This window comes from Drosophila subpulchrella, chromosome 3R, assembly GCF_014743375.2.
Source record: "Drosophila subpulchrella strain 33 F10 #4 breed RU33 chromosome 3R, RU_Dsub_v1.1 Primary Assembly, whole genome shotgun sequence".
Taxonomy (NCBI): Eukaryota; Metazoa; Arthropoda; class Insecta; order Diptera; family Drosophilidae; genus Drosophila; species Drosophila subpulchrella.
In genome coordinates, this window is record NC_050609.1 from 10,486,951 (window position 1) to 10,504,805 (window position 17,855).

Consider the following 17,855-nt stretch of genomic DNA (forward strand, 5'->3'; position numbering starts at 1 on the left):
GGAGGGTATTTCGGTCCCTCCTAGGATTCTGGTCAGTCGTTGGTTTTTGGTCCATTGCTAAAATATGAATAGTGTAATATGGCAATATTGTGGGAATGATGTGGCCACGCCCGCCGGAAATGAGATTCAGGGAGTCACCCACCCACGCACACACACACATGCCATAAATCGATGCTAATGCATTTTTGCATGTCCTCGGCTCCTTGGGGAAACTTTAGCCTTATTAAGTATTAATTCATAGTTCCGCTTGCAATCAGTTTGGTTAATAATTCAGCTCGGGGGGAGCTGTCCTTCTGGCCATTACAATAACATTCCAATCGAAACGGTTTGTTGCCTTTAATTGATGCAGGACATTTCCGCCCGTCGCAGGATGCAGGGGGAGGGGGGAGTTGTGGGCGTTTCGCACAGATGCGATTTTATTGGATCACCGTTTGATTGATGAGCTGGCCAGCGGAATATCTTTAATTGATCTGCGAATTAGCCAAGCATTGTTGCAGTCGACGAAGCGTAAAAAAGCAGCGTGTAATTATTTGCCACTAAAGGGGGGGAAAACCTCAAAACAAAATTGCAATTACCGAGAGCAAAGCAAACAAACAGATGAATACTGGGACAGACGGGTCTTGCACACAAAACATCTACAAATGACAATTCTAAGCATATAAATTATTGCCTTTTAACACCTTTCAACCCCTGGGGAAGCAAATGTTGTTTTTTCTGCTGCTGCCGGGGGTGGGATTCCCCCTTCCCTGCCACGCCCCTTTTCCCATTTGGCCATATAAAGAAGTCAGGGTTGCAACATGAAAAACTATTAGCACTTTTAACGTTTAAGCGGATTAAGTGCTGCAGGAGCAGGCTCAACGAAGGACATTTAAGTGCGAATAGTACCAGACTGTCGGATGTCCTTGTCGATGGTGCTTTTGCTTTTGCTGCTCCTGCTTTTCCTGCTCCTGCTTTTGCTGCTTCTGTTGCATGTCGCATGTGGTCGAGGCTTATGCCAGAAAGTGTCAAACAAAAACTTTCAACAGCCTCCACACCCTTTTGGCCAGGCTCTTGCCCAAATTCAACTAATTTGCCAGCACACAAACAACAACAAACACCAGCTGCTGGAGAACAAAACAGGAAAAAACGGAAAAACAGCAAAAGTAACCACAGTAAAGCAAATAAACAATGCAAAACCCAAAAAAAAAGAGAAAGGGAAATGGGAAATGTGAAAATATGTGCGAGTGTCGGTGGAAGGCCGAGGGCGGTGTCTGCGGCGGCTGTTTACATTGCAAAAAGCATTGAAGTGCAGTGAAAACAGCACACGGAACAACAGCTACACTTGGCGAAAAACCATACATGAATCAGGCAAGCCAAGGAAAAGAAAGTTGGTATGGGAGCACATTTATATTTCCAAATAAAATTGTGTATTTCTTCAGAACCGAAGTATATCTTATTATTTTATATGAAACCATAATTGAGCATTGATGATCAATATTAAAATGTAACCAATCCAACATTATGGCCGATTTCTCCATATCTATGTAAGTATAGTAAATAACTTTAGAACTATGAATTGTAATAAACTACCATTAATCTACAAATATTTTTAATCTAAAGTTCTTATTTAATCTGACCTTTTTAGCTTACTCATTTCCTAATGTAGTCCTTTTAAAAATTGTTACAAAATGATTTCGGCGAGTGCACGATCTACCTAAGGGCCGTGAACAGATTGGCCTTCGTTGGAATCATGCCTGTACGCATATCCTGACTGGACTTCGTTGAGGCATGCTTAATGCTATCAACACCATTACCGGTCGAGTGAGCGGCCCTCGAGCGGCAGCACCACCTTTGGCCACCACTGCCAGCACTGCAGCACCACCAAACCACCCAGATCCCGGTGGTCCCGGTCCGTTGTTGTCAATTCAATTCAATTGTTTTGCCTTTTTGCGCAAATGTCCTGCAATCACGGCGCGGCCTGTTTGCCAGCCGCTTGTTTATTTGTTTGTTTGTTTGTGGGTCCGCCAGTGCAAGAGCCTCTCGCTGCCACCCATCCACATTCCATCCCATAGCATACCACCCCATACCATCCCACTTTCGAATCGAACCCTCAACTGTTGCCTGTTTGTAACGCACCCGCATTGTGACTTCCTGGCGACGACAAAGTAAATCGAATCCGAATCGTAATCCGCTTGGGCTGTCCGGCGGCAGCTGAGTGCACCCACTCCCTATGTTGGGCAAACATATAACCAATCCCGCACTCAGGTGACCAATCTTAATGTTCAATATTGAATTTAACCGAAAACCTGAAGCGAATCGTGCGTCTGCAACTAATTGTGGAATGTTGCAATAACTGCAAGGATGCAAAAATGGGAGGAGCTGCAGCAGCTGCATGATAAATCCAGATCCAAAAGTTGAGAAGTCATAAATGATCAGCTGTTGTAATTAGTAACATTTACAAATGTTTGGCAAATTATATGTTTTACAATCCCCATCTTATTTGAGCAAATTGTATATATAACTTACAGTATATTTATCTCTTTGTTATCACTTTGAAAAAAATTAATGAGTGATAGCTGCTTCATTTTGAAAGTAACCTGATTAGTTTTAAATCGGCTTACTCCGCAAACTAATCAAAGAAAATGTATAATAAACGAAACAGAGAAGCTTTTACAGCCAAATGAAGTCCTTAGGACAAATGACGAGCAATAGAAAACAAAAGATTAAGTAATTAAAGAGATTCAATCGAATTTAATCGATTCTGATTGATGTCAATATTTCCGAATGGTTTTGTTTAATTTAATGGATCTGACTTTAAAGTGCCCGGAGGAAGAAAGATTTATTTGTAGCATGCGTATAAGCTCAGCTCATTTCACGCTGACCGCCCCGCTTGTTTCACTTGTTTTAGTAGACACGAGCCAGATTGCGTAATCGTTTTTCATCCGCGAGGACCCCAGAGAGTTGGTCCATACCTGTACCGCCCCACCCACCTGTTTTTCCCCCCACTTTCCACCCAACCACCGCCCACGGCACGCTGTGCTTGATGTTCGCATTTTCGAAAAACAAATTTATTTTCAAGCGCGCCCAATAAATTGAAACTGACTGACCCACCGCCGCCTGTTGACCGTTGACTCGGCAGTTGTTTCTATTTCCATTTTCCCGGAAAAATGGGAAAAGGTGGGGGAGGATTATGTCTTTATGTGCATATTTTGGAATTTTATAACCGTTGCGTTGCGTCGCTGACAGTTTGGGAGAGGGGGAGTGGGGGTATTGAGATGGGGAACCTGGACAGCGCGGACAGATGCCTGTTTTTTCACTTTTCAGCCAGATTCGGCCATTACTTCTAATGAAGTCAAAAGCCCCGTTGCTACAAGAGCGGAAACTGAAACAAAAACTGAAATAAAAGCAAAGACAAAAGGCCAAAAGCGCGATGGGTGGTGGACGGGGGGCTGGAAAGGTTGGAAATATTCAAATTAATTTCAGGACATCTCTCGCCGGCCCGACTGTTGTGTAAAGTTCCTTTTGACCAGGTTGTTGTCGCCATATTTTGCGTGTCCGCCGCCGTTTTTAATCCTGACTTATGGACTTCCATATTCGGTTTCGTCATCAGCGTAATGCCCGCGCAGTCAGTCGGTTGGTTGTCCCTAGTTTTCCCTTTGTTCTCGACTGGACAAACTGCTGACTCGCTTTTCAGCGTTTTATCCGGATGACCCGCGGGTGGGTCCTCGCCCCGGTGTAAATGTTGCTGTTGATGTTGTTCCTGGTGTTTAGTTTTAATTACACGCGAGCCTGCCCTCGGTGGTCACGCCTCGATAACTTGATTTTCTAGCTTCCCCGACTTTTCTTGCCTTTCCTCATGTGAAAAGTGACAGCGTTCCACCTGGGAACTCGCCACGTAACTTTCACTCACCGAAATTAGCAGGACATGCCGCAATTTGTCTCCCAGTTCGAAATGTTGCTGGGGCAATTCGAATGTTGCCAACACGTTTCCAGTGCGGCAACAATTTTTCAACCACCCCCTCGTTTCGGAGAGAAATTCGGAGTGCCATTCGTGGCGAAAATATGGTAGGGGTAGTTTTTTATGCCTCTCTATGGGAAAGGTTTATGGAGAGTGACTGGTAAACTCAAAGAGCTCCGAGCGACAGGTTAACAATGTTCTATGACAACTTTACATGATCAAAGGCAAGTTCCGAAAACAATGTGATTGATGATATTTCAAAAACCAAACTGTAACTGAGCGTGGGATGTATATATTCGGTAAGATTAGACCTTGAAATTAAGTAAATTAGATTTTACATGCATTAAAAATAATAAACATCCCATTAAAAACAAATTTATAGACTTTATAAAATCGGCTAATTTCAAAATCAACCAAAGCCAAGGGGTACATTAATATTCAAGCTGTCATGTCTAAGGTTACCTGCAATAAATGCAATAATATCATCCTATGTTTTATCTGATAAAAATAAACAATATTCATAAATTTCAGATTTCATCTATTGTAAACAGAACTATTTATAATATTTTAATGGCCAAGCCGAGTCAAAGCTGCCAAGTCTTACAACTAGAGTTGGTAGTACCCAATTCGCCGTGGCACAGTTGTCCTGCGGCGAACTGGGAGAGAGCCGCGACCTGCTCGCTCTCTGAGCAGCGACCCCGCTCTCCGGCACTCGGGTGTCCTCGTGGGCGTAGCCGAGGCCAGCCGAGGCTGCCCGAAGTGGCGGCCCGAAGCCGAATGCAGGGCGCTGAGAAACGACGGCGAAGCGCCAGCAGTGTTTCAGTTGAAAGTGAACCTTCGACGCAGTTGACACGAATCGCGCGCGACTCGCTTTAGTGGTATTTTCAGCAGGAGCAGAAATCCTGAAGCTCAGGCTAAGGCCCCCGCAGGACATCAGATGTGCCAGCAAAAAAGGATTATGGTTATTTGTGCAGTGTGCTAAACTAAACCGAAGCAGTTCCCAGACTGCAACTAACTACAAAATAAGTATCAATGCCCCCAGTGGATAAACTAACTGAGAAATAAGAGTGCAAACTTTAAGGATAATAAACTTGAAACGATCGCTCTTCACGTGAGTTCCAGTGGTGCTGGTGCCCAGGTAATAATTTGCAGCATATTAGTGAATTCTTGTGGGAGCCGTTTGCACTGAAATATTCAAATTGGCAGGGAATGTCGCTTAGAATATAAACGTGTACGTGCTGCAAGGACCCGACTTGTGCCAGTGTTTACATTTTGGATTTTATGCGATAATACTCAGCGCCATCAGCGGCAAAAGTGGGTGAATGGGTGGTTCGGTGGAGCGGAGGATGGGTGGCTGTGTGGCTGGGTGGCTTTGTGGCTCCTTTCCAAACTCCCGCCAGCTGCCAAATAAATACAGCAACAATAACACTGGGCGGGCAATAAAAAGCCACCGCCAAGGGCTCAACCGCCGAACGGTCTTAGCCAAGAAGAGAGTCTGCGAAAGTAAGCAAAGTAACAAAACCAATTTTCATTGTTTTGCGGTAGCTTTCGAGTCGCACTTTTTCTGCGGGCAGGGAGTAGTATCCGCCTCCAGGAACCAAAAAGTATAACAACATTTTCCCCAACATACACACACCTACGCACACTCCATAAGAAAACAAAAAGAAAATGTGCAAATGCCGACATGAAATGAAGTAGAACTTGGCATGTGGCCTCCCTAGTTGTATATGTGTGGGTGTGGGTGGGTGGGAAAATGTTTGTGAATATGAGAAATGAAATAAACACATGCAATGCCAAAAGGCGAAGGAAAGAGCTACGTAAAAATCCGCTGAGTTTAAATACTTGAGAGCATTCTCCAAAATAAGGCATTTCTACCGAGTCTCTTCTCATTTGGCCAAAACTTCTCCGCCCCGAGAAGAGGTAAACCCCCAGAAGCTGTGCAAATTAGGATCCAGGCAGACTTAATCCCGAGCAGCAGGCCATAATAGGGATATCATACGATCCGATGGAGTGGGTTCCGAATTCTGTGTGGCATAAATAAGTCGTTTGCAGCTGTTCGTCGGCATTTATTTGGCTGCCTGTTCGGGCCAGCACAATTGTTTCTGGCATACGCCTGCAAGTATTCCGCATTCGAGACGTGTACACCAATTTCGTATGCTAAAATTCTGGGATAGAGGGGATGTGGTACAAGTGGAATCCCAACCACACAGGCTCTGGCAGTCCAAAAGGGGCGAAGACACGCGCTAGCTGCCATTTAATGCAATTGATTTGTGTTGCCTAATTCGGTTAGACGCGCTTGTAAAATTTCAATGTGGAGGCGATTCAAGACACTGATAAAAATACCTATATGAAAGTTAAAAAAAAATATTTCTCGCTTTTATAATAAAAAATCTAACATTAAAATTGAATCACAATACATTTTGTCTGTTTATTTATTCAGGTTCATCATACCATCTCAAATATGTTCATTAATACAAAGAGGATTGGTCAAATCCATAGTAGAATTGGTTCTAGGTATTCACATTTTCAAGTGATTTTTAATAGCTAGGGATTTGTGACGAACCATGAAGATAGTTTGATATTTCGGAACATTACAAATTCAAAGAGGATTTGTTTAATCTGTAGTAGATTTTTTTGTTAATGCCTATTTTCAAGTGATTTAAAAAAGCTAAAGATTTTTTGACGAGCTATTTGATTTTTCTTACCCAACGACAGATGAATAAAACTTGTATGAAATGTACTTTTGAATATAAAAGTAATCCGATTATGGATTTCTTTCTGTGCAGCAGCCATAACACTTGCAAGACAAGACAGCCTATCAAGCAATTTTGGCCCGAAATTGCCCGTTTTAATTCCATTACGGGAAGGGAAAGGGGGCGGTGGGGCAAGGCCACTTCAATTGTGCCACACCCGTACACCCACTTGTATGCCTCCTTTGTTTCAGCTCCCTTTTGATGGGGGATTTCCACTGTTGCCGCCGCACACACGCACGCCCCAAAAGTTGATTGATATTCAATTGGTAGGCTTTCCCAGTGCGTCTCGCTTCCAGTTTTCCTCCTTTGTTGGCCGCTTGCGGTTTGGATTTGCTGCTACACGATACGCTTTAATCTGCCCAGCAGCCCCAACGACCGAGGCAATAGGAAAATCGGCGAACATATTGCCGGATTGGCTTCGAACGGTTGGTCACGCCACAAGTTGTTGGCCCACTTCATTCCCATCCACTCTGCGGGTTTTCTTTTCTCCGGCCTTAAGCGCTTTAAGTAATTTATAAACGCCTTTCGACCAGCCGAAACAAAAGCAATAACAACTTTATTGGATTTGCTTTTCTGCCATGCACTTTGGACCGTCTTACACTTACGAGCCTTCGCCTTCGACGAAAGTTGCGTTTTCTTGTAGCTGGGGGTTTTTCCTTTGGTTTTTCCAAGCTGTGTGTTAATTGAATGCGATTAGGCGGCCAGAAGAGCGTTTTGCTGAGTGGTGAGTACTGAATGGTGGTTGTGGGTCGGCAGTTGCAGGAGATAAATTGTAGCTAAGCTGGCTAACGAGCTCCCAGTGGTTGTCAAGGTGACAACGCACCACCGGGAGCACCACCACCGCCCAGGACCACCCACCGGGTCGCCATTCATTGGAAATTCAATGCGGTCGCCATATCATTTACGACATCGCCCATTAAAAAAGCCAGGAACCGGGGGCTCCAAAGATTCCGTGACCACATTTTTAACATTTTAATTATGGCGGCGCGTAACGCGATATCTGTGTGCACTCATATTCCGCGAGATGCGCAGATAAGTCGGGAAAATCAATAGCAATTTCGAGCGACAAAGATGGCGAACTTAAGAGCCTTTCCCGAGGAATATTCGAGCACTCCCGATGCTGCCTACACACAGAGTACATCCTACCTCAATTCACTCGGCATTGCGGTCGAAGGGCACTTTGCACAGTTTTTCCTGCCAATTTGCTCAATTTGTATTTCAAATCATGCCGGCAATTTAAATGCCCTAAGAACGTCTCTCGAAGTCTCGAATTCCCGAGGGGCGGGTCTATACATCCTCGTGCAATCTCGATGCCCTACGAAACTATGCCACCTTCTTCCTGTTTTCCCATTTCTTTTCGGGAGGCTTTCAAAGTGATATATATTACAAAGACGTGGTTTAAGTTCGGCACAAAGTGGCAGGAATTTCATGAATTTCATTTGAATTCGTAATTGGTTTTCCTTTTGCCGCATCGGAATCGTGAAGACGCGGCTGCCTTGGCATCGCTATTTTCAGCCATTTTATTTATTTAAATTTCTGCCGCTGCCGGTTTTATATCTGCCTAACTCCAAGTTCATTGGGAATTTTTTTAGGCCATCTCTGGCTCAATATTCTTGGCCAATTTAACTGACTCCAAGTTCATAGTTGGTTCGTTGGCATAGGAATAAAAGAAACATGGAAAGAAAAAATGGTCTATCTTGAAAAGAAGAAAGCGAATTTTAGTTCTGTTTTTCTAGGCTTTAATGTATAATTTTTTGGTTAAAATTTGTTTACACCCTAAGGCCTCATAGGTGTTGTTTTGGAGTTAATATTTATATTTGTAAAAGCTCAAAATAAAATATGTTTACACATGGCTTAAACTTAATATTTAAAAAGGGTCTTCTAATGGTTCAGTTTTACTTATATATTTTTCTAAATGTGTATTCACCCCTTAAGTATTTTTTTCCGGGCACATCTTGGACTGCCTCAACTTGCGACTGGTAGTTCCCATTGCCGTACCAAAAAAGATACAAGACAAGTCGTCGTAGGGCCTGTTTTCCTCACGTTTTCCGCTGGTGCTGCATTATGTTGTTTCATTTTCGAAGGCGGCGCACGCCCCATCGTTGTAGTTGTTGCAAAGTTTTTAATTAAATTTTATGTTGACTTTTGTGTGTCTGTCCCGCTCCGTTCAGTTGGGCTCAGCCCGGCGCCCATTTCCCCGTACCCATTTCCCAGCTCCACTCCGTAGGTTCGTGCCTCGATTCCTTTCGTTTCCGTAATGTATGCCGCCTCTTGCTCCAGTTTACACACATTCTGCGCCCTGGATGCGCCTCCTCCAGCCCAGATCCTCCAAATCCCCGCTACCCACTCCCCACTCCCCACTCCCAATCCCCGCCACGCCCACTAGGCTCCGGCCTCCAAGCCTCGACTGTCATTATTGCAATCTTTGTGAATGTTCAACGACTTTACACAAAATATTTAGTAGCCTGGCAGAAATTTGTGTACCAAAATATTTGCGTACAAATTTGTTTATTGAAAGCGGCAGCTTCTAGGCGGACGTCGATGACTCTCGGATACTTGAAATGTTTGTCCAGGCTCTGAGTTTTCGGGGCGGATTAAGTTTTGGCTCGAAACTTTTCCCCAATTTTGGGTATCCATTAAAAAGTTGCCTTTCGCAGAGACAAGACTGTGATTGCCTGAATACTCATACTCCGCCGATAACTTTCATTAATTTGCCTTTTGGAGCTTTGCTGCGAAATGCATGGCACACATTAAAACCGTAATTATCTGCATTAGTAATGGCTTACGAGTGCTGGGCAAAAAATGAGGACATGATCTTGATAGGGCGGAACGCTAATGAAACCAGGAGTGTACTCTGCAAAGTTAATGCGACTTTTGGGGAATTTTCGGGCTGTTGGGGAGCCCAAGAAGAAATGGAATCCCTTGCAGCTACGTTGGAAGCCATTTTCACGCCCAATTTCAGGCAATTTTTCATTGCCATAGCCAAGGTTTTCACTAATTACTTGAAGCGCCCTGCCCCACGGGAAAAACTTTGCTTGTAATTTAACAAATCATTGCAAGGGTTACACATTTCACTCACTTCGGAGCTGCTGGGGGAAAGTCCCTCGGAAGTATCCTTTCCTCCGTGTTTGGCTGCGCAAAAAGGGTCCTTTCTTTGGCCCGGCTTTTCAGTATTTTCCCGCTGTTTGCATTTCTAAATGTGCAAATAAATGTATTCAAAATGTGTGCCATTGCTCCTTGGTGTTTATTTTCGCTCTTCTTTCAGTTGCATACTTTTCAGCGCCTTGAATTTCCTTTCTTCTCAGCCAATTGTTTCCCCCTTTATTTTTATTTAAGGCATTGTTGTGACATGAAAATAGTTTTATTTGCATTTAGATTATTTTCTTTATTTTCGGCCCTGATCTCCTAGTTGCCAGGTGAAGGAGGTCCCACCATTCCTTTGATTCCTGACCTAGCTTTTGTGGGCTTCCCCCTACCTTGTGTTCTTTTTATTTCTTCCGAACAAAAATAACCTTATCTTGGTGGCACAAAAGGGTTGGCCATTGTATTTGAAAAAGATCGAGCGCTGATAACAATTTTCACTTTGTGGCCAAGCATCTTTGTCGTGGGTTGAGCGCCACAAAGGGAAGCCCAAATTAATCAAAATATTAAAAATAGCCAGTGGGGCAGTTGCAAATTTCATGAATTGTGGCCACAAAGACATTTTCCACTGACTCTTTAAACGCCGCCCAAGATTCTTTCGGGGCTTTCACGAAGCTAAGCAGCTGCAAAGGCCGGAGAAAAGGTCCGCCTCTGCCGGAAAACCTCAATCACGCAGAAACAATTTCTCTGGTAGAGAAAATGGCGAGAAGCAGCCAGAGCCCCAAGGAGCGGAATGAAAACAAAGGCTGTGAAAAGCATTTTCCCCAAACAATGGCAGGCCACCAGCGGTCGGGTTTTTCGGTGGGTCTCTTTTTCCGGGCCTACTCATCTGGAGCGGCAGCGGCTTTTGACGCGCCTTTTGAGCTTGGGAGCGGTACGGAAAGCATGGGAAATTCGGTAAGGTTCTGACCACCCTAGCTGGGGATTTTTTTTATCGGTCCTGAAAAGTGCTAACTGGTCTGGCTTTCAGTCTGGTGTGAAATTGATTTAATGAGTTTTTTGCGAGGCAAAGGGAAAACGCCGTGTTATGCTTAAATTAAAGTTGCGAAGCTCCTCAGCTTGCGAGGCGTTGGTGTGCAATGAATCTAAATGCTGGACAGAAAGTGCCACAAGGCAATTATGACTTTGACATGCTCTTTGATATTAAACATTTACAGGCCAAAATTAATATACAATTTGCTACTGACGCACTGGGGGAAATGAGTAGGGAAAAGTATTTACATTTCAAGGATTTTTGAAATAATTAGAACTATTTCGAATACCCTTGAAATATAAATACTTTTCTCTTCTAATAATTATAACTATTAATAAATACTTTTCCCTACTCATAACATTAATAAACAGGCCAATTAGCCACTCACCTTAGCAAATCAATTTTTAATTGTACAACTTTAATTCATTCAAGTGGATTAGGCTGTGGATTGATTCTTGGTTTCGTATGGGTTTTTATGTATATATAGATTTATATTTTGATTTAAAAGTTGTGTAACTAAAATTCCAGTGATTTGTGTAATATTTTCTCAGTGCCATAAGGCAATCAAACCCTGATTTGTGAAATAGGACCCGAGCTAATAGGCCGGCAGTAAGTGGGTTGCGGGCTGGCTAATTGATAGCGCATAATTGAAAAGCCATCAGAACGTAACAAAATGAGTCGAGAGGCCAGGAATGCGGTAAACAGGAGACGAGCGGGTGAAGCTGTCACTTTGTTTGCGTACCTGACACAGCTAGTTAGCTGCCATTTGCATACCGAGCGGTAATTACTGCAGCCTCCGGCGAAAGAGCCTTCATTCCTGATGGCAGCTAGCCTGCTCCCGAACAGTCCTTACCGCCTCCTGTATCCTGGCTCCTATGTGTTTTGTGCTGCGAAATAATTGATATTATAATTTAGCAGCGAGGCGACTTTTATGTCTGCAACGTGTGCCGTCGGTATAAAATACTCCAAAGAGACGAGGCTGCGGAAAATTCCCCAACATCACCATCCGACGGATGCGGATTGGCTGTGTGGCGGAGGGACATGTGCGAGCTGAATTGAAATTAATTTCAACTACTTAAATGACTGTGGAGGCGACGACTCCTGCTACTGTTTTATTTATTGCCTTTGTGTGTGCCAGCTGCAGATCGCACATTCCGCTTCAGTTTCAGGTTCAGTCCCAGTTCCAGTCCTAGTTTTTAGTTTCAGCTAGTTCCACCCAGCCAGACGTCCTTTGTGGCCTTCTCGTCATGGCGTGCCGCATAGTCCTGTCTCGGTTATTAATATGCAAAATTAGCGCTTCACGGTTCTTTAATTAAAATTCTGTCAACGACGCTGACTTTATAAGCATTCATTAGTTTATTGAGTTGCTGTCACAGGAGAAAGTGTGTGTGTTTTTCTGTGTGGCGACAGGCATTTCCCTGATGAAGCCATCGCAGGGCTCTCATTACACTCGAGTTTAATACGTGCACAGGGGGAAAATGTACCATTATCGGATTAAAATATATTACCCTATCAGCACACCAAATATTGAAGTTTACTGAACCAAGGTAAAGGTAGAAATATTCTCTTTAAATGTGGGACAAGTATTTTATATGACATTAAACTTATAAAAAACAGTTCCAGTACTTTTTCCCCTGTGCACTTTATCCCCAATGACAAACGGGTAGTGCCATTAGCAAGAGTTAATTGCCAGTGGAGCGGTTCACAAAAAGTCAATAAGTGCAATTTATTTTATCGATTCAATTCGATTTGGTTCCATTTCGAGGGGAAGCCATCACCGGGCTGTCATAGATTAGGGCTGGCGTTGTCCAACTTTCACCCAACAAAATCAAAAGCAATCTAAGCACCAAACACATTTGGTGAAATAATTTGTAAGCACTCAGACGTCATTAAAGCCGGTAGCTGTGGGTCTGTGGGTCAAAAAGATGGCCCTAATATCGGCAAAACTTTTCCAATAGTCCACCGCAAGGAGGCCAGGACACGCAAGGAACGAAACCGGCTCAAGGAAAAAAACTTATAATTGAATATTAAGACACTTTGGCGTTTAATGTGGTAATTAGAGTTAATAACGCCGAGGCAGGGCAACGGCTTGGAAGAGGCAAAAAAATGTATCACCAAGTCGCTCCATAAAAGAGCCAAACGGGGCAGAGGCACTTTCTAAAGGAAAACTTTCTGCCCTTCGGCAAGTCTGGCGGAAAGGCATTCAGCCAGCGCCTAAGCAGAAAAGCAGAAAAGCGGAAAAGCAAGCAACAGCTTTTGTGTCCGCTTACACACTCGCCCACAAACACTGCACGCATATTCATAAAGCAAATGAAAACTATGGAAAACAGGGAAAGAAAGCTGGCAAAGCGTTTTGCTGGCCACGAACGAGAGCGACGCCCAGGAAGTCGGCCCAACCAACCGCCCGAGGAGGCTAACTTGTGCCAGTTGGCCAGGTCTACACTACGAAAATATATCAGATTTCTAATCATACACTAGGAAAATATTTCAGTCATTTTTAGGTGCCACACAGTTTACTATGGCTTTGAAATAACTTTTAAACGTAATACTAGGTGCCAAAAAGTATGCAATAATTTACTTAAACTTCAAAGTACAATGAATTCATCTTATTTCACTGCATACTTTTAGACACCTAAAATCACATTTTAAAATTATTTGCTTGGTACGCCCCTATTATTTTTTTATAAGTTAAGACTTAGTCGGAAATATTGAATTGGCTAAAATATGATTTATTTCATTTAACTGTGGCCTAATTAAAAATATTTAAGAAATTTCAAGTCCCATATAAATAATCCATAAGAAATATTTTTTTAAAATTTAAATAATATTGCCCACTTAAAACTGTTGCTTATTTCTAGGACACAGTTAAACGTCTATTTTATTTAGCAGTTTGATGAAATAGTTTGATTTTTTAATATTTTTTTTAGTTTCCTCTTTTATATTAAGATAAATATTTTTCTCCGTGTTGCTTGCGACGAACCGAGGACCTAAACTATATAAATCGCCGCGGGCTAGACGCTGGCCGCCGTTGAAATTTCAAGACAGCAATTTTTAATTGCCTGGGCGGCGTCTTCCCCTTATAACCAACCCTCGGAAACCCTCCGAAACCCAAGCCTAAACGCCCCGCGAAGGTCGTTGTCATTTATGGGGCCGACAAAACCATTCACAGCCCGCCTGTCGAGCGTTCTGCTGTCCCCTTGGGCAGGGCAAACAATTAAAGAGCACAAACAGTGAATTAGATGTTTACTCACTTGCAGCGTGAAATGGATCCAGGCAGCTGGAGAACTGGATAGCAGGAGAATCGGCCGAATCGAGATAGGGAAACGTGTCACTAAGCCAATACGCCTAAGCTTTTTTTTCGGCCCGAGCGAACTTCCCTTGGCCATCTTGGCTTTCTTTTCGCCTTTCTCCCCCTGCTCGACCACTTGCACTTCCATTTACATAAACAATTTGTCAAACTGTCAGTATTTTGTGTGCTTTTTTTTTGTGTCGACCCGTCAGCGAAGACAGCTGCCAAGGTGGCTGCTTCTGGGCCCGCCAACTTGGTCAATTTGCGTTGTCAACTGTGATGGAGCCGCGGTCAGTAACCCAACGCCTTTGGCAGGAAATTGCAAACGAAATGAACTTGTTGGCACACACCGCGCAAATTAATGAGCGTGACAGAGGCCTAGGACGCGGGTCAGGGGTTAGGGGTCAGAGCTGTCCATCAGACAGATGGCCAACCGGCTGACTGGCTGACTGCCCAGCCAGACTGGGAATTCCGGGGGGCAGCGTCTTCGTCAACATGCGTTGACATTCTAATGACACTTACTTGACATGCTGTTTGTTAATGGTAATCAATAAATTATCTGCCATGCCTCCTGGCCCTGAATTCGTGCTGTTAGAGGCCATGTTTTTGTGTGTGCTCGGATATAATTGATTTGGCCGGGCCGGGGAGTGGATAAGCCGGTGATTTATTAAGTCGCGTCTTCGGGTCTTTATTTAGCCGAAGGTATTTCAATTTGTTTATTAATCACAGCTGGTCTGGACTGGACTGGGTTGGGCTGGGTTTGACTTGGCTTGGCTTTCCTGTTGACAGAATCGTTGCATGTCATCAGATATCCTGGGGCCCGTCTGCCATTCGAGTGTGTTTTTCGAGTTTTTGGGGAACGAAACCCGAAAGTCATTTGGGCGTTAAACAAAGAACACCTGCTGCTGGGCTTTCCAACGTTTATCAGTGTGTGTGCGTGCCCGTCATACGCTGTCATGCGAATTTCCTGGCCAAAAAGGAAATCCTAGCACGCTTTTGGGACGAGACTGGGATTCAGATCCCCCCGTAATACGGGCAATCAATATTCCCAATAACGTATTATTATTGCCATTCCTGCCAGCGGCATTTTCTCTGTTGCTCCACTTGGCTTTGCTTCGCGTTCAGATTGGGATTTTAGCCATGGCTTCGGCTTGGCTTGGCCTGGCTTCATCTCATCCTGGCCAGCTGACGCCACCGGAAAACTGACACATAGACAGGCAAAGGGAAATATAACTAATACGCCCCGGAATCCTTTTTCTCCATGTTTTCCCATTTGTTGTGTGTGCATTTTTGTCTGTTTTCGCATGTTGCGTATTATTTTTTATGTCATACGAGGATTTTCATTCAATCTGGTTCGTTGTCTTTTACATTACTATTTCTGTTTCTGATTCGGCTTCTGCTTTTGCTGCTCCTGCAACTCCGGCTGTCGCTTTATGGCATAGTCAACAATTTTATTTGTTATCCATACGACCCGTTGCCATTCCAAAGGACCAGCCTCCCAAAACCGTTTCCATGTTTCGCTACAGCCCTTCTGTTCGAGCTCCCCCTTTTTTGTGTTTGCTCCTGCGCTGTTTACAATATTTACTTGGCCATTTATTTATTTGTAGGTGTCGAAAGGTTAACTTCCATTGCATATCGCCCCTGTATTGTTCTATTATTATTATTATTATTGCCTTGGTTTTGTTCTAACTGCTGATTGCCATTCAGAATGCGGTTGCGGATTTCGTTCGGCGCTCCTTTTGTGCATTTTTCACTCCTCTGTAAAAATGGCGACATTTTGCCTCTCGCTGTCGATTTTTTGACTCCAAAATAATGGTTTGGCCTGCGGTTTTTTGTGTTGGCAATTTTTCATGCTGTCATTTTATTGATTTGATTTATGGATTTCGTGTGCATCGAATTTGTTACAAATGTCGCCGTGCGCCAGAGGCCAGCGATGTCCGACAGTTTGTGAGCTCAGTGTTCAAACAATGCGGCTCTAGGAATTTGCATTTAAACCCTCGCATTTAATGTCCCTTCACAGGCTTATTTTTACTTAATTCAATTCTGCGACCGGGATAACTCTATGCGCTTTAAGCGGTGCAGCAGCAGCCTGTGGATTAGATACATGATTGAAGGGTAGATGGGTACACAGATGCAGCTGGAGCCCCAGCCGTAGGCCTTGTTGCCACAGAATTCTTCCATGCAAATATTTTCCATCGGGACGACGGGACGACGACACAAGTGCTTCGGAAAATTTCCCAGCATAGGCGATAGAGGGGTTGCAGAAAAAATGTTGACGGCACAAAATAGCAGCACAAGCAGAAATTGCATCCCCGGGCACTGCAAGGGATAATCCATTTCGGCATAATAAATAAAGCAGTAATTGCCAAGTGAATACAGCGCCAGTCAGGATCTATGAACTCCAGCCATCCCTCCTTTATAGCCCCCCACCCGTCCCCATGCGATCCCATGTGTGTGTTCGTCCTGTTCTGTGGCAGCCTGCATAATAGACGAATTATGTTTGCCTCAGCAAAAATGCAAAGTATCAAGGGCCCAGGAGCCGAGATGTCGGGTTGTCGGGATGTGCCTCCTTTTGCCGGCTGGCTGCATATTAAAGCAGCCGTCAAATGCCTTAATATATGCTGAGATTACTTTCATATTTCATGTACGGGCATCCAGGGTACCTCCGCTGTCCAGTGTGCCTAGCCCAGAATTTAATTTGCACTGCATGCGGACAGATAGCGCAGAATTTAAAGCCCCTGCTACAGTTGCGGTCGACATTATAGTCCTGGCAACCTGGGAATAGGAGGTGTCATATGTAAACACATGTATATGAGATTAGAACACGGCAAGTGGCAAAACAAATTAAACGTAATTCAGTGGTGCTTTTTATAGAATTTAATACCTCCCAATTTAGAGGATTATCGGCACCACTTTCCTGACCCCATCTGTATGGGATATTCGCATGCAAGTCGAGTACTAGATGGGTGCTTGACTTTTGCTTGTGGAAAATGTCTGTCAACTTTGTAGACCCGCGCACACGTGAACTAAGGGGCCGTCAAGTGAGTGAGTTTCAACCGCTTTTCCGAGCGTAAGATTTTCCGAGTGTGTGTGTGTGCGCTGCAGATAACCTTTGAACCTTTGACAAACTGCTGCAGCGAACTTTTGCCATTCGTTTGGAAAATTTTAATAATCTTTTATCGAGCGGGCTGGATCTACATCTTCTTCTACTTCTATCCCGTCGTTCGTCTTCTATATATCTACTCCTTTTTTTTCTTTTTTTCATTAAAACTTGTCAACTGCATATTAGGTGGGGAACCGGAGAGAGGGATTCCCGTGCGTGAAGGGCTACGGCTACCATCTTGCCACATTGTTGCCGTGTCAATCCGCCGGAGTTTGTGGCAAGTGTTCGGCTTGAACTTTGCACGCAGCGGCATTTGTGTGCGTGTGTGAAGAGCTTTGGGGTTATCCCCTCTTTTTTTTAGATTTTTTTACCAGCCGCCTTTGTGCTCCAAGTTGGCAACTTTGTGGCCCGCCTTGTTAATCATTTCGATGACAATGTGGCGCTCATGGTCTCTGTCGCCGTCATTCTCGCAGAATTGCAAATAATTCACTGCCAAGGGCCGTGGGATAAAAAATTCACAGAGAATGGGGGTTCGCTGTGCGTTTCTATTAGATATTTTAGCCATATTCCCCTCTTTGATTACACGCCTCGAAGGCTGCAGCCATATGAAATGAGTATTACCAGCTCTTCTTTATGCAGAACTTACTGATTCTTTCATC

At 43.9% G+C, this 17,855-nt stretch overlaps 1 protein-coding gene across 1 annotated transcript in view; it reads left to right on the forward strand.

Annotated features, from left to right (window-relative positions):
- The first annotated feature begins 4,774 nt into the window (after positions 1 to 4,774).
- LOC119557320 (hemicentin-1) overlaps positions 4,775 to 17,855 on the forward strand; it is a 65,817-nt gene continuing 52,736 nt past the window's right edge. Inside the window, exon 1 of the mRNA XM_037870043.1 lies at positions 4,775 to 5,075. The gene's annotated coding sequence lies outside the window, so the exon portion shown is untranslated. The remainder of the gene's footprint in view (positions 5,076 to 17,855) is intronic.